The sequence below is a fragment of the Pinus tabuliformis genome, chromosome 4_1, assembly GCF_031772625.1.
Source record: "Pinus tabuliformis cultivar Carrire ecotype Pingquan chromosome 4_1, CPIR1, whole genome shotgun sequence".
Taxonomy (NCBI): Eukaryota; Viridiplantae; Streptophyta; class Pinopsida; order Pinales; family Pinaceae; genus Pinus; species Pinus tabuliformis.
This window is the reverse complement of record NC_142303.1, coordinates 786,212,542-786,234,995: the sequence shown is the minus strand read 5'-3', so window position 1 is coordinate 786,234,995 and position 22,454 is coordinate 786,212,542. Positions and strand designations below refer to the sequence as shown.

General features: G+C 35.4%; 1 non-coding gene across 1 annotated transcript; it reads left to right on the top strand.

The window, feature by feature from the left end:
* The first annotated feature begins 21,105 nt into the window (after positions 1-21,105).
* TRNAT-AGU (transfer RNA threonine (anticodon AGU)) lies at positions 21,106-21,179 on the top strand. The gene has a single exon. It is a non-coding gene; the product is annotated as a tRNA-Thr (tRNA).
* The last annotated feature ends 1,275 nt before the right edge of the window (positions 21,180-22,454 follow it).

Sequence of the window (22,454 nt, the reverse complement as noted above, 5' to 3'; positions counted from 1 at the left end):
CCACATTCGCTGGCATGTGGGCCTATGAGAGCGACTTTAGGTTTCTAGTCGTTCCCTTTCCCATAGCATGAGAGCGACTATGGCCTAAGAGGTCTAGAACAACAGTGGGACTCAGGGATAGGTTGTCTGAGTGGCTGACTTGTCTCTTGAGGGTTATGTTGAGGATGTTGGATGATTGTATGTGATGTTTCATCGATTCCACTTCCTTAAGGTTACCTAGGAGGTCAAATAAGATCATAGTAACCTCTCGTGTCATGTTAACCCCAGTTGGCATGGTTACTTGGGTGGATGTGGGAGGATGATGTTACAGAGGAGCAGTTATGTTTTGACCATGTTCAATATGTCAGTGCACCCATTAACGTCTCAATCTGGAGTTGATGGCTATAGTGACTCAGATTGGGTAGGTTGCATTGATGAGCGGAAGTCCACTTCAGGGAAATTTATGCAGCTAAAGATATGTCAAAAACATGTTACGACTTCTAAATCCATAGAATCAATGTATTGCTCAATCCTAGCTTCCACTCTTCTTATTCTAGCTTGCACCTTGACACTCCTCCTCCTTGCACACATTTAAACTATGAGGCACAAGGTAGTGGTTCCATATAGGATCATTTAGATCTGATAATAAAAGTGTGATACTCTATTCTAATTTGCTCTACAAATGTGATGAAAAGTGTGCCCTGAATGTTGGAAATTTCATGATTAACGTAATATATGCTAAATGCAAATTTACAGCCTTCTTTACAAGATCAAGAAAGCTATGCCCAATATCCAACACCATAGAGCAAGACATGTTTTCCATTTCCACAGTTGCTACTGAATCTCTCTCAGTGCTGGAGTTGTTTTCTCAGTAGATTTGTTTTTACTACTCTTAAAGTGATGATAAAATCCACCATTGTTGCATGTAGGAGAATTTAGATCTGATAAGAGTGATACTATGTTAAACTTTTCTCTTTAAATGTGATCTAGTGTGCCTTGAATGTTGGAAATTTCATGGTTAATGTAGTATAAGCTAAATGCAAATTTACTTTCTTTTATACAAGATCAAGAAAGATATGCCGAGTATCCAACACCACTGAACAAGACATGTTCACCAATTCCACAACTGCTACCAAATCTCTCTCAGTGTTGGAGTTCTTTTCTCAATAGCCTTTTTTTTACTTCACTTGAAGTGATAAAAGCCACCTCTCCATATATTTGTTACTATCTACACAGAACAAAAGAGACCAACTTCATATCGACTACTAAAATATAATCAATACTTTTAAGTTAATAATATTCATGGTAATTATTCATGATTCAAAATGTTGATATATTGTAAATATTATTTTTTTTATCCGCTTATTACTTAAATTTAGAGATAGTTATGGAATCATTATTTTAATTTATATGGTAAAATGGATGTTAATTTATAAGTACTATTTATATCTTATATATTTTAATGTGATACGTATATTATATTTTCTTTTTTTCTAAAAAAATGTTCTTAATTTTCTTAATAAAAAACCAAATTACAATATAAAAATTTTGAACTTAAAAATATCTCACATCTCACATTTAACTTGTACACATGTACGCTATAGTGGACTGTAGAGCGCCCCTCAGCTCAATAATTAGCTACAAAAAATCAAGTATTAGGGTTTTGATATCATTTATTACTCGTTGGTCAATAGGAAGGGTTTGGAATTGCATATTTACTTTAGAGCCCAGGACCTTATGCTAAAATGATGATTTGTGGACAACACTTCCTGGATTGTTGTGAAGATAATTATCAACCAATAGGTTACCCTACCTAGGTCTACAAACTGCTTAGAAGTTAGAGTACTCTATTTTGATATTTTTCTATCTTTCAATAGTTGTCAAAGAAACATTAATTAGTTCTATATGTTATTGCCTTATGACGTTTCCTTTGCAACATCTGATACAATTGATAATTATTTATATTTTTTATATTATTATATATATCTTAATCTTTATTTGACAAATATAAAAACATAATGTTTGCAACATAGAACCTTGTTTTATATATTAAAACATATATGTATACCTCACCCGTCTTAATGGAAAAGGTTTGAATATGCATATGTAAAAGCTCGATGGCACGGTGAAAATATACATATAGGCGTCACACAAACATATTTGTGATTCAATATCTAACTTATATTAAAAAAATTCAAATAACTTTTTTAAAAGCATCACATCCTTATTAATGTTGAGATTAATGAAGAAATGTATTAATGGAGTGACAGTTCAACCAAACCTTAGATTAGGAGTTTGTTCCTGATTTCTAGGGTGTTGTTTCAACTTCCCTAATTGTGTGTAAATTATATATATTTCTCATGTAATGAATGTAAATCAGAGTGAGTTCTGCAGAGGAAGTCTTCAAGTGGTGTTCCACACCTGTGAGTTATCCAGGTTTAATTAATAAATTTGATTCTTCTGTTTTTAACATGGTATTGGAGCTATAGGGTTGAGGACTGCCTGTAACCCTCAGTGGAGGAGTTATTGTGAAGACTGGGAGGAAGATCTATGTGCCTAAGAGGCAGATCTGGGAAGCACATTTTTTAAAAGCAGTTGAGCACCGATCAGCGCGGGATCCAACGACTTAGTTGCGCCGATACAACGATTGCCTTACGTAATTTTATTTTAAAGAATGGCACGACTCTACTGCATTCAACGTGCGCCAACATTGCTAAAGAGGGGTTTTGTTCTGTTGTGTGTGAAAAGGATGTAGGGTAGTGCTCCGGGTTCGGTTAGGCGATGCTCTAAGTAGATTTATCTACGAGGCGCCCGAAGGTTGGCCGCTAGGCAACGCTGGGAAGCTACAGTAGTTGCCGGAAAATCACTTGCTGCTTGCTGCCACTCTATACCCACTCTGCGATGATAAGCTTACTTGTTTTGCGTGACTGTCATTGAGGAGGCCTCAAGAGTCGGAGGGCACTGGGATTTCCGTGGAGGAGGTCGAGACTGCCAAGGAGGAGGCCACAGGAGGCCGCCATTGAAAGTCGAAGGTGCCTGAGGCCACTATTTTCGCTGTTGTTGGCCCAGATCAAGGTTGAATTCTCATGCCTCATGTTGAGAGTGATAAGGAGTAGGAGCAGGATTAAAAAACCTTAGGCGTAAGTGATAAGGAGCAGAAGAGGTCGCACTGACGGGCTCTGTGGAGCAGGTGGATCGAACACGAGAGTTGTGAAGCCTTTGCGTTTTGTTTTTAGTTGTGGAGACACGATAAGCTGGTAATCATGAGTTCGAGAGTTGTGAAGCCTAACCAAATCTAATCAACGCTGATCTCGGCGCCTCGACAGTCAGTGGTCCAGCGAAAGGGTGTTGTTCAGGTCCAGTGGCTTTGAGTGCTCTATGGTGTTGGTTAGTCAAGGTTGACGACATAAGACTTTTAAGCTGAGAACGTAAGCTTTTTACAGCACGTGAAGATATCTCCAACACGATTTTGCTTGAAACCTGCATTTCTTTTAAAAAAAGGGCCTTTGTTTTTGTTTTAGGGTTTGAGTTATTTGCACCTATTTCGAATTTTTATTTAAAAAAAGGGGGCTCATTATTTGATAAAGGGGGTGAAATTATTTTTTTTAGGAGGAATTTGGGGTGATCTCTTAAAAAGGGATTTGGGCTCAGTTTAAGTTTTCATTGGATCTGGCATTTGTAGTAGTCTTTAATATCTGGGTTTGTTTTTTAAGTTTTTGGGGTTGAAGTTTTTTATTCAATATGAATAATCAGTTAGCAGAAGCATACCTCAATGAGAATAACAAGTTGGATGGATCCAATTATTTTGGTTGGAAATTTAAGCTGCAGACCCTGCTTGAGGGACACAATGCATGGGCAATTATGAATAATGATGAGGTGAAGCTAAACGTGCTTGCAGGAGGAACAACAACAGCAATCCAAGACTGGGATAATTGGGAGACTAAGGCGAGAATGCTCCTGAAATTGTTGGTCAAAGATTGCATTATACCCATATCTGTGATTGCAAGACTACACCAGAAATCTAGAAGACGCTCAAGGATCTCTATGAGGTCAAGAACACCAATCAATTGATGTTCTTAAAGAGCAAAATTCTCTCCATCAAGATGGAGGAGAATGAGACAGTTGTAGCATTTATTTCGCAGATCAAGGAGCTTAAGAACAAGTTGGGTGACATCGGTGAAATTGTGTCAGATACAGATTTGGTCACGAATACCATGAATGGTATGGCTGACAAGTATCAGATGTTCATCACGGGCTTGAATGCAAGAGAAATATCCCTTGTGTTTGAATAAAGGTGGCTGACTCATAAACCTCAGAGTTTAGATCTGACCCTAATGGTGAAGAAGAAGCCCTTTAGAGGAAAGCCAAATACAACACAGAAGAGCAGTGCAACCTCATAGAGAAAGATGCCCCCACCTCAAGGTACGTCTTTCAATAGAAATGGCTCTGCGACCAAATGTTTTTATTGTGGTAGAATAAACCATATAGCCAGATATTACATGAAGAAGAAGTCTGATGAAGGCCAGAAGATACATAAACAACATGCAAGTCATTTTGCTGATGAGGAACAGAGTTAGAACCTCAGACTATTCATATCTGACTCCGCATTTTCGATTAAGGATGATGAAGCAGATACCTGGTTTGTGGACTAAGGTGCATCCATCCACATGACAGGGACTAGACAGTGGTTTGAAGACTTCAAAGAGACCAGCAGTGGAGAAAACATCTATCTTGGCGATGATAGAGGGTACCAAATCAAAGGTTATGGTAATATTCATGTTGTTTTGCCTAATGGAAATATTAGACATATTCATAATGTAATGTATGTACCCGGTATCAAAAAGAATCTAATCTCTGTCTCTACGATAACTCATTAGAATCTCAAGGTAGAATTTTATAAATCATATTGTGTTATTAAAGACCCGTTGGATCGTATAAGCCTATTGCATCAGGTATTCGTGTGGGAGGATTGTACAAGCTACATGTCAAAAGCACACCACATCAAGCATTGACATCATCTTCCATGACTATAGTGGACTTATGGCATCAGAGGTTTGACCATATTAACTTCAATGATCTACTGCTATTACAGAAAAGAGGTATGGTCGAAGGTCTTCTTGTTTTAAATCTTGTCCATATTGATTGTGATGCATGTGCACTTGGAAAGATGCACATAGATGAATTTCCTGTGATTTCTAATAGACGGAGGAGAGATATACTCGATATGGTACACACAAATTTATGCGGGCCTATGCAGACAAGGTCATTAGGTGGTGCATACTATTTTTTACTGTTTATTGATGATTGTACTAGATTTACTTGGGTGCATTTCTTCAGGAAGAAGAGCCACACTTTTGAATACTTCAAGGAGTTCATAAGTATGGTTGAAAAGCAGACAGGTAAATGCATCAGGATTCTCTGCTCGGATCAAGGCGGAGAGTACAAGAAAGCTTCTGTCCTCAAATACTGCAAAGATCATGGGATACAACAACAGTTTACAGTACCCCACCCTCCTCAATGGAACGAGGTTGCAGAGAGGAAGAATATAACCCTTGTGGAGTGTGCTCGTAGTATGTTAAAAGGTAAGAATCTTTCTAATGGATTTTGGGCTGAAGAAATTAATACTTCAGTATATCTAAAGAATAGGAGTCCAACAAGAAGTTTAGATTTCAAAACTCCTTTTGAAGCTTTATTTGGCTATAAGCATGCAGTTAAGCATTTGAGAGTTTTTGGCTCTAAAGTCTTTGCTCATGTCCCAAAGGAAGATAGAAAGAAACTGGATTCAAAGGATATCAAATGTATTTTTGTTGGGTATTACACAGAATTTAAGGCTTACAAACTATTTAATCCCTTTACTCATCAAGTTTTTGCGAGCAGAGATGTAGTGTTTCATGAGCAGGTTAATGATGGAAATCATGAGAGTGCTAATGAAGAATGACACGTGCCCTTGTTGGTGGAAGAAGGAAGTGATGAATCAGGTGACAACAATGAGCAGCAACAACAACAGGAAGGGGAAGAAGATGATGTAGTTGTCAAGCCAAGTCCACAAAAGGATGATCAGACAAGGTTTGAAGCTACCCCACCACTCAGGAGATCAAGTAGGAAGGTTCAGTTGCCAACAAGATATAGGGAAAATTCTTTTATAACTAGTACGATGAATGTTGTTGAACCCTCTAGTTATAAAGAAGCTAGTCAATATAGTGAATGGAGGGCTGCAATGGAAGAGGAATATGAATCAATTCTTAAAAACAAAACTTGGGATTTAGTTAAACTACTTGAAGGAAAAGGGGTATTCATAGCAAGAAGGCATAGATTATGATGAAACATTTGCCCATGTAGCTAAACTAAACACAATCAGAATGATAATTGCTTTAGCTACCAAACACCATTGGATGATTCACTAGCTAGATGTTAAATCTGCTTTTTTAAATGGGGACTTAAAAGAAGAAGTCTACTTAGTGCAGCCTGAGGAGTTTGTCAAATAGGGTGAAGAACATTTAGTTTGCAGGTTGAAGAAAGCGTTGTATGGACTAAAACAGGCACCCAGGTCATGGTATGACAAAATTGATTCATTTTTCTTGCAGCATGGTTATAAAAGAAGCAAAAATGACCCTAATCTTTATATCGTGTTTGATAAAGAGGGAAGGATTGTTTTGATTTCTTTATATGTAGATGATCTAATCATTACAGGGAATGTTGATAATCTCATTAAAGAAATCAAGGAGCAGATGTCACAAGTCTTTGAGATGAAAGACCTTGGAGAGCTACATTATTGTTTGGGTTTGGAAGTTTGGAGGGATTCTAGACAAACTTTTCTGTCACAGAGTAAGTATGTCAGGAGCTTAAGGAAAAAGTTCAGAATGGATCAGTGAAAAGTTGCAGCAGTACCTTTACAGCAGAATTTAAAACTTCAGAATGATGATGGATCTAAGGAGGCATATGTGACTTTGTATAGACAATTGGTTGGGAGTCTAATCTGCTTCACTACAACTAGGCCAGATTTGGCTTATGCAGTCAGTGCATTGAGTCAATTTATTTCAAAGCCCCTTAAGAGCCATTGGGTTGTAGCAAAAAGTGTTTTAAGGTATCTCCAGGGAACCTTAGATTTTGGTATTGTTTATGCTGATTCATGTGATGTTAAAATGACAGTTTTTTCAGACTCTAATTGGGTTGGAAATGTAAATGATAGACGATCCATAACAGACTATGCATTTAGCATTGGATCCGAGGTCATTACATGGAGCAACAAAAAGTAGAACACATTATTCTGGTCTTTTGTGGAAGATGAATATCAAGCTATGTGTGCAGCAACAAGTGAAGCAATTTGGTTGAGGAGACTTCTCCTTGATGCTAGAGAAGAATAGAAGGTTGCAACAATGATCAAATGCGACAACCAGAGCTCTATCAAACTTGCAAATAATCTAGTATTTCATAAGAACACAAAGCATATCGATACACAATTTCATTTTATCAGGGAGAAAGTTCAGTCAAAAGAAATCCATATTGAGTATTGTAATAGTTGTGACAATGTTGCTGATATTTTTATCAAACCTCTTGGTAAAATCAAGTTTGAATTATTTAGGGAAGTGTTAGGCATATGTGTGAATCCATTTCTCTATTAAGGGGGAGTGTTGAGATTAATGAAGAAATGTATTAATGGAGTGACGGTTCAATCGATCCTTAAATTAGGAGTTTGTTCCTTATTTCTAGGATGTTGTTTCAACTTCCCTAATTGTGTGTAAATTATATATATTTATCATGTAATGAATGTAAATCAGAACGATTTTGCAGAGACAATCTCCAGATGATGTTCCACGCCTGTGAGCTGTCCAAATTTAATTAATAAATTTGATTCTTCTATTTTCACAATTAATAGAGATAACAAGATGTAAAACATGCTGATATTTATATATATAATAATAATAATAAAAGTTTACGAAACTCGAGAGATAAGAATATTGTTGATGCGTGGGTAAGTTTGGAATGGAAATCCAAAGAGGTAAAGCCCCATCGGCATAATGCAATTAGTACTAGTCCACACATACCATGATTAAAATTTACAATTCTCACAATATAAAAAAGTGATGGATAGTATTTAAGACATCATCTCACGCCACGCATTGTTGAACTATAATTTTGTGAGAATAAATGTTAATGATTAGATTAAATGTTATTGGTTAAAGAAAAATGGTTTAAAAATATAAAATTAGCTTATTTTACGAATTTTTAAAAATTTTAAAAGTGAGATTTTGAAAATTAATTTATGCTTTAAGATTTTAAAGAATAATTCTCATCACATTAATAATGGTGTATCAATAAAATGAAAATTAATATAATTAAAATGAGTATAAGATTCAAGTTTTTATATTAAATGTGATAAAAGTTTAAAAGTAACATAATTCAGGTCTATTCTTAAAATGGTGGAAATTTTAATTGTCTTTTAAATAATCATTTTCATTATCACAAATTAAATGAAGGTAAGAGAATGGAGTTAAAAGAATGAAGTCAATCATGATTAAGAAAAAACTTTTGAAATGTAAGTTGTGGCATATAAAGGAAGTTTTATTTAAGAGATATGTTCTTAGAATTAAAGACATGGTCTAACCCGATTATATATATCAAGGAGGAATTCATAATTTGACATGTGCCTTGGTAAACTTTTACCCTCTTATCTCCCTTCACCTTCAGTGTCGGGATATGACACAAGTTTTCTATCAAATCATTCATTCCATAGGAAAAAGGAGCAATGTGATAAAGGGTAAGGAAAGATCATAACCTCATCCTTTACCATTGGTAGCCATTAGATATGTGCATATTTATATTTTATCATGGAGATATAGTAACTTTCCTATCCAAACTTAGTGAAATATTAAAATCTTTAAGTCCCTATTTAATGATTAATGTGACCTTAACCATAGGCTCCTTACTAATAATATATATATATTGTTTATACAAATATACATCATGTGTGGTTTTTGTACAAAGCTTACTTAACCCAACACCCAAGCAAAAACACCCCCAAATGGGATGATAGTGAAACATGTGCACATAGTGGAGGTGACTATGTCGCATTCATGTGAGGGAGGAGCCAATAAGATAAGAGGAGGCCAAGTCCATTTTAAATGAGCCAATTCCAAAACAAGCAAGTACCACTATGTGAAGGCAATCATGGAAACTCATGGTTTTTAGCATTGGTTGATGGAAAATTGCCTTACTTATCTCTATAATTATCGCAAGAGACTTTGTTGCTACCTTAATAATTTTCTATCTTTGTAGTCACAACACCTTGGACAAGCATTCTACAAGTAGGTAAGTGAAGACGTTAGAGTAGCTAAGGGTGAACTTAGCGATGAGCCTACAAGCATGGATTATAATGCTCCAATGCCAATTTTTGATGTAAATGGCATCAAGCAAGAAAGAGTGGAGGCTTAAGCAGCCTCTCCTAATGCCCGTGATGGAGGAAGACCACCAAGAATAGGTGTCAAAAGGGTAATGCAGAGGACAAAAATTTGAAGGTTTTTTGAATTGCTAAAGGGTGCTACCGCACAAATGCTTGCTCCTTTCTCATGGTGACCTATATTAGCATACTAGGGAAATGATAGCTTGTTGCATGGACAAAGGCTCAAAAAATGACAATGTTATCCAAGATGACATCCTAGTAGGCAAGGTGCAACAAAGACAATAAGTATGACACCCTTCTTAATGATATCCAAGGCTTAGAGATTGTAAAGGAGGACATCAAATGAGTGTATGACCTATAATACCCAGTAGTGACCAAGGAGGACTCTAGGCTCTAAGATAGAGGTAACCCAAAGCAGTTATCTCCCTAGAGGAGGAGAGGATTAACCTCAAGTTATGCTAGCTTCCTTCTAATGTTGTTTTCTAGTTTTGTGTTTACTACTTTCTATTATTATCATAGTTGAATAAGCACCAATTCTTTCTATAGACTCAAAGATACTAGCCCCTTCATGTAATCTACTCTTTGGGTATTCACAATGAAGTTTTAACACCATTTATGTTATTTCAATTTTGGTCATCCTCAAAAACAAGTATGAGAATACTAGTTTTTTATTTAAATTTTGCAATGAGATTGTAAGTGATTACTAAAAAAATGTATTCTTTTAAGTTTTAATGGCGTTTCTAATAACTTATCTAACATTTGTGTAATCGAACTCATTGAACTTACGATGCTGATAGAATTTTCTCTATATATTATAGACTCCCTCTTACTAGCAAAAAAAAAACCATATATACATAATATTTACACATTAAACCATATACATCACAAAAATTTAAAATAAAATTATTTTTAAAATGAAAATTATTTTTAATATTTAACTTGTATTGTTTTAAAGTTTAAATATTTATGAATTATTACACTCATAAACTTGTTAAATTACATAACAATGTAATTTATATTTTGTATATCAAAATCAATATTGTTCAATTTAATATACTTTCAACTAAAATAAAATCCACTGGTTAAACAAACATTATGCACTACATAGCAATGTAATTTGATTACTCGTACCCGCATATTCACAATATGACTGTGGTGATCAATTGGATATTTCACTATAGAATATCCTCTAATTTCATTGGCTGTTTTTTATATTAAAATAAATATCATTCAATTTAATATATTTTCAAATAAAAAAAAATATTAATTATAAGTTTAATATAATTGTTTTTTTTGGCAATATAAATTTTGGAAAGATTATGTTTTTTTTTAATGTGTTTTTATGTATATAAATAGATTCAACACTATGAAAACTAATAAGACAATCAAATGTAAATTAGATAATTCAAAATTATAATTACAACAAATTCCTACTAATATTAAATTTAATATAAAATTAACAAATAAATATAATAAAAAAATTGAACATTATATTATAAGAAAGTGTTTTATCATAGACAATTTTATCATATTTACATCTATTATATTTTTATCCTCTCTCTTAACTCTTTATATGGTAAAAGCAACCTTCTCTTTTAACTTTTTATAGTAATAGTAATTTATAAGTTGTTTACAAAAATTCATTTTGTAAATAATAATTTATACAGTACCTCCGACATGCAGTGTGTTGGGTGTGGAGCCTGATTATCTTCTATAGTACCGGCATATTGGACCCCAGTTCAAAATGGGGCGGCAACGCCGCCCGTAAAATAATCGGGGAGCCCCCCCTGGCGGGGGGTTTCGGGGGCAGCGCCCCCGAAGCTAAAAACAGTTGTAAAATTGCCTTGTAAAAGTATAGTAATTTCTAGTCAATCTGAGCCGTCCATTAGGCGGATGATCTGATGGTAGAACTTATGTTTAGTTTAGGGTTTTTTGCCCTAGAAGGCAACCCCTCTCTTTATATGAGGGCATTGTATTTGAGGTTGTGAGATAGATGTGTATTTGGTGAGTGAGAAACATAGAGGTGAGACTGTGAGAGAAAACAGAGGATATTACAGCGGTTTTGCTGTAGGTTGTATCTCTTCATTTTGCTGGATAATAGAAAGGAAGGACTGGCTGTTCGGGGTGGACGTAGCCCAAACTGGGTGAACCACGTATATCTGTGTCTCTCTTGTTTTGTGCGTTTTCTGTGTTTATATTTCTGCAATATTATATGTGTTCCATTGCTCCGTAATATATAATTTTCTAACAACTGGTATCAGAGCCGAAGGTCTATTTGGCTGATAAACTCGCAGGAAAGAAGGGTTCCTGGTTCGAGTGGGAGCAATGGCGGAAGATGGTAAGTTTAGGGTCGAGAAATTTAACGACCAAAACTTCTCGCTGTGGAAGATGCAGATGGAAGATTATCTGTATCAGAAAGATCTATACCTACCATTGGGCGGAAAAACAAAGATGCCGACGGGTATGAAAGACGAAGAATGGAACCTTCTCGATAGAAAGGCACACGGAACAATACGGTTGTGCCTTGCTGCGTCAGTCGCCTTCAACATTTCGAAGGAAACCACGACAGAGGGTTTGATGCAGACGTTGTCGAAACTATATGAAAAACCCTCGGCCTCAAACAAGGTATTTCTTATGAAACGGTTATTTAATATGAATATGTCGGAAGGTGGATCTGTTGCAAACCATTTAAATGATTTTAATACAGTTACAAGTCAGTTAAGTTCTGTAGGGGTAAACTTTGATGATGAATTTAGAGCTCTGTTATTCTTGTGCTCATTACCAGAAAGTTGGAATGGTTTGGTAATGGCCATTAGTAACTCCGTTTCTGGATCTAGTACTTTAAATTTTGATGATGTTTTCGGTGCTATCCTTAGCGAGGAAATGCGACGGAAAAGCTCCGGTGAGACATCGGGAAATGCTTTGAGTGCAGAGTCTAGAGGAAGAAAAATGGAAAGAGGAAAGAGCTCAGGATATCGCAGTAAATCAAGGAAAGGCAGATCCAAGTCCAGATCGGGGATAGTGTGCTGGAAATGTGGAAAGAAAGGACACCTAAAGAAAGACTGTAGATCTCGGAAGGGAAAAGAAGGAGATGCACAACAAGAAAACAATCATGAAGCAAATGTGACAGGTGAGGTGTTACAAGATGCTTTGATTCTTTCTTTCGAAAATATTACTGATTCCTGGGTGGTAGATTCAGGGGCTTCATTCCATGCCACACCTGATAAGAAATACTTTCATGACTATGTTCAAGGATATTTTGGACAAGTTCGTCTAGGTGATGATAAACCCTGTAAAATTGTTGGAATGGGTAAGGTTCTTGTAAAACAGTAGAATGGAAACCAATGGCTATTAAAGGAGGTAAGGCATGTTCCAGATCTAAAGAAAAATCTGATTTCAATAGGGCAGTTAGGCGGTGAAGGTTGTGTGACAACTTTCACAGATAAAGCTTGGAAGGTCACTAAAGGAGCCCTGGTAATAGCAAAAGGCGAAAAGGTTGGTACATTGTATTTATGCAATGGTATTTCTAACTCTGTTAATGCTTTAACTTCCAGAGGAGCAGATGCAGCATTATGGCATCATAGGCTCGAACACATGAGTGAAAAGGGGATGAAGATTCTTCACTCAAGGAATTTGTTGCCGGGTTTGAAGAATGTTGATTTGGACTTCTGTGAGAACTGCATTTATGGAAAACAGAAGAGAGTCAGATTTCTCAGAGTTGGGAAAGAAAAGAAGAACGAAAAATTAGAGCTTGTGCATACAGACGTATGGGGACCTGCTCAGGTATCATCTCTCGGTGGCTCTCGTTATTATGTTACTTTTATTGATGATGCAACTAGAAAAACTTGGATTTATTGTATTAAGAATAAATCTGATGTATTTGATACTTTCAAGAAATGGAAAGCTTTGGTTGAGATTGAGACAGGAAAGAAATTGAAGTGTCTTAGATCAGACAATGGAGGTGAATATTGCAGCAAAGAGTTTGATAGGTACTGTTCAGAGCATGGAATTTGCAGAGAGAAGACAGTTCCAAGAACACCACAAGAAAATGGTGTGTCAGAAAGGATGAACAGAACAATCATGGAGCGTGCAAGGTGCATGAGATTGCATGCAGGATTGCCTTTACAGTTTTGGGCAGATGCTGTAGATACTGCTGTTTATCTAATAAACAGAGGGCCTTCAAGTTCCTTGGATGGTGGTGTTCCAGAGGAAGCATGGACAGGTAAAAAGGTAAACTACTCTATTTTAAAACCTTTTGGTTGTGAGGCCTTTGTCCATATTGATAAAGAAAATAGAACAAAGCTTGAGGCAAAGTCAAAGAAATGTACCTTTATTGGATATGGTGTTAATGATTTTGGTTATCGCTTATATGATTACGAAAATCACAAAATCATTAGGAGCAGAGATGTAATATTCAATGAAAAGGTCTTGTATAAGAATCAGTTGCAGGAAAAGAAACAGGAAAAGGAAAACAAGGAATACGCAGTTCTTGATGAAATCACTGAAAAAGTAAAGGTGCCTGAAAATAATAATAATAACCAACCACAACAACAGCAACCACCACAACAGCAACAGACACCCCAAACACCTGAAAGTGGTGTTAGAAGATCTACCAGGATAGGTAGACCCCCTGAACGATACTCTCCTTCATTATATTATTTATTGTTGACTGATTCCGGTGAACCCGAATGTTGTGAAGAAGCAATGCAGGTTGAAAGCAGGAAGAAGTGGGAGGTAGCCATGGAAGAAGAGATGGACTCCTTAATGCATAACCAGACTTGGGATTTAGTCAGGTTGTCTGTAGGAAAAACTCCATTGAAGAATAAATGGGTTTACAGGCTGAAGGAAGAAGATGGAGGAAAACAGAGGTATAAAGCTAGACTTGTGGTGAAGGGGTTTGCATAGAAGAAAGGTATTGATTTTGATGAAATATTTTCTCCTGTTGTTAAAATGACTTCAATCAGAACTATTTTAAGTCTTGTAGCAGCTGAAGATTTGCATCTTGAGCAGTTAGATGTAAAGACAACCTTTCTCCATGGGGATTTGGAGGAAGAGATATATATGCAGCAGCCACAAGGATATGAGGTGAAAGGGAAGGAGAAACTTGTGTGCAGGTTGAAGAAGAGCTTGTATGGTTTAAAACAGGCTCCAAGGCAGTGGTATCTAAAATTTGACAAGTTTATGTCTGAACAAGGTTATACTAGATGTCACTCTGATCATTGTGTTTATCTGAAAAATAAAAATGATGGCAGCTATATTATATTGTTATTGTATGTAGATGACATGCTTGTTGCAGGATCTAACATGCAGGAAATAAATGTGCTCAAAAGAAAATTGGCAAATTCATTTGCAATGAAGGATTTGGGTGCTGCAAAACAAATCCTTGGTATGAGAATAACTAGAGACAGGAAACAGAAAATTAACATTGTCTCAGAATGAGTACATACAAAAGGTGTTGAAAAGATTTAACATGCAAAATGCAAAACCAGTTAGTACACCTTTTGCTAGCCATTTCAAACTTAGCAAAGAAATGTGCCCAAAGACTCAAGAAGACATGGATTATATGTCTAAAGTTCCATATGCATCAGCAGTTGGAAGTTTAATGTATGCAATGGTCTGCACAAGGCCTGATATTGCACATGCAGTGGGAGTTGTAAGCAGGTACATGAACAATCCAGGAAAGGAACATTGGATGGCAGTGAAATGGATTCTCAGATATTTGAGAGGTACCACAAATCAGGCATTATGCTTTGGTGGTTCAAACATATCCCTACAAGGATATGTTGATGCAGATATGGCAGGTGACAGAGATAATAGGAGGAGCACTACAGGATATGTATTTACTGTCGGAGGAACAACTGTCAGTTGGGTTTCAAAAATCCAAAGTGTTGTTGCACTTTCAACAACAGAAGCAGAGTATGTTGCTGCTACAGAGGCTAGTAAAGAAATGATTTGGTTACAAAGGTTTATGGGTGAATTGGGTAAGGAGCATGATATGGGCACGTTATACAGTGATAGTCAAAGTGCCATTCATCTTGCAAAGAACTCAGCATTTCATTCCAGGACAAGACACATACAACTCAAGTACCATTTCATACGATCAGTGTTGGAAGATGGAGAGTTGAAGCTGGAAAAGATACACACTAGCCAGAACCCTGCAGATATGCTAACAAAAGTTGTAACCAGGGAGAAACTGAGAATATGCTCAGTTTCAGTTGGTCTTCAAGGATGACGATGAAGATGAGAAACAACCAGGTCCAAAGAGGAGTCATTGTCCAGCAAATGGAGCAGCGGTGGAGTTGCTACAATCAGTCTCCAAGTGGGAGATTGTTGGGTGTGGAGCCTGATTATCTTCTATAGTACTGGCATATTGGACCCCAGTTCAAAATGGGGCGGCAACGCCGCCCTTAAAATAATTGGGGAGCCCCCCCCTGGCGGGGGGTTTCAGGGGCAGCGCCCCCGAAGCTAAAAACAGTTGTAAAATTGCCTTGTAAAAGTATAGTAATTTCTAGTCAATCTGAGTCGTTCATTAGGCGGATGATCTGACGGTAGAACTTATGTTTAGTTTAGGGTTTTTTGCCCTAGAAGGAAACCCCTCTCTTTATATGAGGGCATTGTATTTGAGGCTGTGAGATAGATGTGTATTTGGTGAGCGAGAAACATAGAGGTGAGACTGTGAGAGAAAACAGAGGATATTACAGCGGTTTTGCTGTAGGTTGTATCTCTTCATTTTGCTGGATAATAGAAAGGAAGGACTGGCTGTTCGGGGTGGACGTAGCCCAAACTGGGTGAACCACGTATATCTGTGTCTCTCTTGTTTTGTGCGTTTTCTGTGTTTATATTTCTGCAATATTATATGTGTTCCATTGCTCCGTAATATATAATTTTCTAACACAGTGGAGACAAATTGAGAAAATTCAGAAGCGTTTGATTACAAACAAATTTAAGATTAAAAGTGCAGTTCCTTATGATATCTTGTTAAGTGAAACAGGGACTGCTCCTATTGAAGCAATTGCTATGGTGCGAGTCATAAGGTATTTAAAAAAAATTGAGCAAATGGAAGAGGGTAGATGGCCTAAGGTTGTCTTTAATGATAGATTGTGCAAGAGCAAAAAAACTTGGATGCAACAAAATAACAAATGGTTTAGTAAATGGGGTATTTGCTTGAACGCGTGTCCCATAAACAGCAAAGAGATAAAAACTTTTGTTATGGAAAAGTTCCACAAACATACTTGGGATAAGGAGCTAGGAAGAAAGAAAAATTACTATATTGAAGTGTTTAATCCCACTCATAATCATCAACCAAAAGCATACATAGAGGCCAATATCTCTTGGAGAGCCAAAACTCTTATTGCTCAGTTAAGGACTAATTCTCATCAACTCCATTGTGAAACAGGGCGCTGGAAAGGCCAAAGGAAGTGTGGGAGGAAAGGGTATGCATTTTTTGTTCTTCCGAAAAAGTGGAAACAGAAAAACATTTCATTTTAGAATGTGAGGCCTTCAAAGACAACAGGGAAAGTTATGCAGATACACTGGCAGCTAGCTCTTCGGATAATCTATTTAACGAGTGGTTTGTCGAGAATATGGGAGCATTTATTGTGAAACTTCACAAAAAAAGGGCCGAATACATCAAGCAGATGAAGAAGCAACCTGTCCCATAGGCTATCTTTAGCCTCGTGGACGTTAAAATAATTTCTTTCTTTCTAAATTGAGAAAATATTTTCGGCGTAAACGGCATAATGATACATTTGTCGACGCGTTTCGAATCAAAGAGTGTGGTTCATACTCAGGACAAGTTGAAGAATCAGATCATGCTGCATGTTAAATAGGGAGAGAAGATCTTCCAACGGCTGGGTTTGACTGGAAAATGATTATATCGGACCGGACTAGACCAACGGCCATATTTGACCATGAAACGAATAGATTTGACTAGCCAATTGGACTCGACCAAGGGATGGGGACAATGGCTAATATTATATTTGATAAAATTATTTAATTATAATAATATTATTAGATAAATAGTTATTCAATGTATTATTAGTGTTTAATATCAATACTATTAATATAATATTTTTTAATGTTCTGAATGCCATTAATGTCTAAAATGATAAATTTATGAAATGCTACATACGAATATTATTTTAATACTTTTATGTTGGTCTTGTTTATTATTTAAGTAATATGTTAACCATATTTGTGTTAAAAAATAATAAATCTAGGGAATATTAATAATAATAATAATAGAGTAAAATGTTAACATATTTATGTTTAATATGTTAATAATAATTTATTAAAAGATCTACGAATTATTAATATTAGTAATAGTATGGATTTATTATTATTCTTAATATAACTAAAATAGTAATATTATAAAATTAATTATTATCTCATAAATTATATTATTATTATTATTATTATAATATTTTAATAATAGTAGTATTATTATTATTATTATTAATGGTTTGGGTAACTTATTAATAAAAATTTATTAGTTAAGCCATCTAATGTAAATTTGAACTTTCTACTTAAATCTAAATTTTAGATCAATAACCATCTATAATAGATAATTTTGACCCATTAAGTTAGTTATGGAATGGACCATCGAATAAATATACGGAAAAGAAAATGAGGGAGATTTCTAAAACGACCAAAAAAATAAAAGAGGAACTAAGGAGAAAGAAACATGTTAATTAAAAACTTCACTACTTGAAAATTAGGGAAAGAGAAAGGAAATAGATAATTAGTTCAAATCATTAATTGAGGGGGGTGAAAGAAATCAGGTGACCGAAAAAAATTAAAGAAACGAAAAAAAAGGAAACAACAACCAACCATAAGGCGAGGGGGAAGAAATGACTAGGAAGAGAGGGTAGGGATCCAACAACTATTGATCTTCTAGCTGTCATCTCTATTGAGATTGCTCGGCCTTTTTTCAATCTCAATGACTTCCCTAAATTTCCGGTGATGAAACTACACAACCTTAGCAATAACACGGGCCTCCTTAATACAAACGTGATGTTTAGTCTTCTTTGCATGCTCCGCTAGTGTGGGAGACCTGGTACTCCCATGTTTTAGGTCTGCTGAGTGCTCATTGATCCTCTAATTAATAGAGCACCCAATCTCATCAATGTAGGGGGTCCCACAGAAACAGGGAATAATATAGACACCCTTGATGTCCTTAGGGTCAATAGGATCCTTTACCGATCGGAGAGAATTATGAATGGTGTTAAGGGGTCTAAAGGTCGAGGGAATATTATGCTTCCTAAGAATCCTTGCAATCTTATCAGTGGTCCCTTGGATAAAAGGTAGATGGACCCTTAAGACTCAATCTTTAGGGCCTTTCTTAACCATCGAATTCTTGTTGGCTTTAAGGAAAGCCCTCTGACCAAGGTGTCTACTATAACCATTATTAACAAAGACATTAAGGAGATGGGCTTTCTCTTTATCGAAGCTCTTTTCATTAGAGATTCTCAGTGCACGAGTAGCAAGTGTGTTGAGAACGCCCAACTTTTGAGCAGGGAAATGATGGGAACTGGCATGAAGATACTGCTCAGTATGTGTTTTCTTCCGAAACACTTGGTGGGAGAAGGAACCGTCATTATTCTTCGAAATAAGAATATCAAGGAAAGGAAGGAAACCATCAAATTCTTGTTCCATGGTGAACTTAATGGTGGAGGATTGACTATTGAGATGCTTGAAGAAGAGATCCAACTCATCTTGGCCATGAGACCAGATGACATTTGTGTCATCTACAAATCTTTTCCAAAGCTTGGGTAGGAGACGGGCTAAGGCCAAAGCCTTGGATTCAAAATCTTCCATAAAAATATTAGCAACAACAGGGGATAGGGGGAGCCCATGGCAACACCACAGGTCTGCTCAAAGAACTCGCCTTCGAAGCTGAAAAAAGTGGAAGTGAGACAGATCTCAACTAACCGAGCGGTATCAGGGTCTGTGAGTCAGTTGATAACCTCCATGGCCTCCTTTATAGGAATGCAAGTGTAAAGGGAGACTACATCGAAACTCACAAGAATGTCCCCAGGGTCAAGCTTTATGCCCTTGAGCTCTTCAACAAAGGACGCAGAGTCTTTGACGAAGGACTCCGTAAGGCCAACTAAGGGTTTAAGCTTCAAGGCAAGGTATTTAGCCAGAAGGTAGGTAGGACCACCAATGGTGTTGACAATGGGCCTTAGGGGAGCCCCCTCCTTGTGAATCTTTGGAAGCCCATAGATCCTTGGAGTAATGGGACTACTCTCAATGAGTTTATGGCAAAAGGAACCCACGGAGCTACTGGACTTGATGGCAAGAGCCACAATCCTAGATATCTTTTTCAGGGGGTTCTTGGAAAGCTTTTTATAGCTTCCACTATTATACAGATGATCTAACATCTTCTGGCGATAATCCTCTTTGTCGAGGATGACAACAACCCCTCCTTTGTCGGCTTTTAGAACCACGACATCTTTATTCTGGTTTAAGGATTTGAGGGCATCAAATTCCTCCTTGTTGATGTTGCTGCTAGGGGGTTTTGCCTTCCTAAGGATAACAACACAATCTTGCCTAATAGTGTCCTTAATATTATTGGGTAAACCCCTAATCCCGAATTCTATGTCACAGATAATGTCTTCTACCGGGATCTTCTTAGGGGCCAAGGCAAAATTTAAACCTTTACCCAGAAAATTAAAAACAGAAGGGGGAAAGGAGAAACTAGAAAGATTGATAACTTTATTATTTTGAGAGGGAGGGGGAAGATTATAGTTATTATTATTATCATTAAAATCTTTATAATTACAATGATTCTTATTGGCTAAATCATAATTAATCATATAACCTTTGCCTCCCTATTTAAGATGCAGCCATGATCTGATTCTTCAACTTGTCCTGATGGTGAACCACACTTGTTGATTCAAAATGCGTTGACAAATGTATCATTATGTGATTTATGCCGAGATATTTTTCTTATAAAACTTAATATAGATCATAGAAGTCTCAATTCAACAATTTATAAATTGTTTATAAAAAATTAATTTATAAATAATAATTTATAAATTATTTGTAAAATTTTATTTTATAAATTGTTTGTAAAAATTTATTTTATAAATAATAATTCATAAATTATTTGTAAAAATTTATTTTATAAATAAAAATTGTAATAATTTGATATCATTTTCATTTTATTTATACCCTATCATAACCAATAAATATAATTATCATAACCAATAAATATAATTTTCCCCTTTTATAGTTAATTTTGTATATAAAAATAAAAATAAAATAATATGATCTTTATTAAATTTTTACTATATTCTTCAATTATCATGAGTTTCAAACTAATAAATATAATTTATTTCTTTAAACTATTTTTTTTTTTTTTTTTATTTCTACATATATAAAAATAATAATAATACTACTTTAGGTCATTTTCCTTTTGTTTCTGCTATATCCCTTAACTATGACAAATCCAAATTAAAAAATAAAATATATTCTGAATATTCCTTTAAACTTTTTTCTTTGTTTCATATTACTATTTTTTTCTATAATATATTCATAAATGAATAATCATATTAGTGAAAATCTTCCATAAGTTAATAACCATACTAGTGAGGAAATTTATGAAAGGAATTATTCTCATTGAACCTCAAATACTGCAAATGACAACCATCTTCCATCACCACGTTGTTTGGTTTTCACGGTATTATGATGGATGGAAATCGGTAAACGATGCCCTTCATCAAGCTTTCATAGCTCAGTTGGTTAGAGCACCCGTTTAGTAAGCGGGAGGTCATGAGTTCAACTCTCATTGAAAGCATTTGTTACGACCATTTCGGTTAAGTCAAGTTGTTTTGGTCCGAGCTCAGTTATATCTGGAGAGATCGCACCTTCAATGTATGAGACCAGAGATTTTCTAATCTAGTTTGTCAGAAAAGAAATTAAATATAATATTTCATTTACAAAATTAAACCTAACATTTCCATAAATTATTTTCTAATCTAGTTTGTCAGAAAAGAAATTAAATATAATATTTCATCTACAAAATTAAACCTAACATTTCCATTTTACTTTTGATTTCAAGTTGCTAAGGGCTAAGGCTTATGGTCTTTCATCTCTGACACTAACACCATGGATTTACAGCACCTCAATGCTAGGCTACCAATCTAATTCTACTGAAAGTTGATTCTGATCATTCTGATTTATCCCTTTCAGCTCCCCATTCCATGTCTGCCTCATGTTGTTTGACCAAAGCATCTACTGTTGCAGGTCCACCACTTTGGATGAGTTAGCTGAATATTCTACCATCACTAATCATTTGCAGAATACCTTGAAGGGGTGGGGCTGGCACCATATGGTTAAGGTAATATAATGCATCAATTGGTTAAGGTAATTAAATTTGATTAAAGCTTATGGTAGATGTTATTTTTATGTTTTTTTAAAGGGTTAAAATTTCTGCACTATTATGATTGGTTGGCCTATATATATAATTTTTTAATTATTTTTCATATTTTTTTATTGGTGCACATTCTATGTATTATTTTTTTTTTGGGTTCAATCATAATTTAATTTTTAAGGAATGGTTTTGATGGTGTTCAACTTTATTTTTTTTTGATGGTGTTCAACTTTATTTTTTTTGGGTTCAATCATAATTTAATTTTTAAGGAATGGTTTTGATGGTGTTCAACTTTAAAAATTAAAGGTTTTTAATTTGATAATTAAATAGTTATAAGTATTTAATTTTCAAAATTTTAATTGGATGGGTTTCTAATTTGATAATTAAATAGTTATAAGTATTTAGTCTCCAGGATTTTAATTTGAGTTGCTAAATTATTGTAAGTTTGATGGTGTAATTTTTGGAAGTTAAAATGGTTTTTATGATATCTCTTATAATTGGTTTCAAATGTTTTTTTATTGAATTGTTTATGGAGAGATTACACTTTTAATGTATGTTTTAGATAATAAAAAACGTAGAATTTTTTCCCATAATCAATTCCAAATTCTTAATTTAGATTCTCTTTTAGACCATTAGCATAGGAAAGTTGTAATATCAAGTTGAAGGACTACCATTCACATTTCATATTGAACTTGGTGC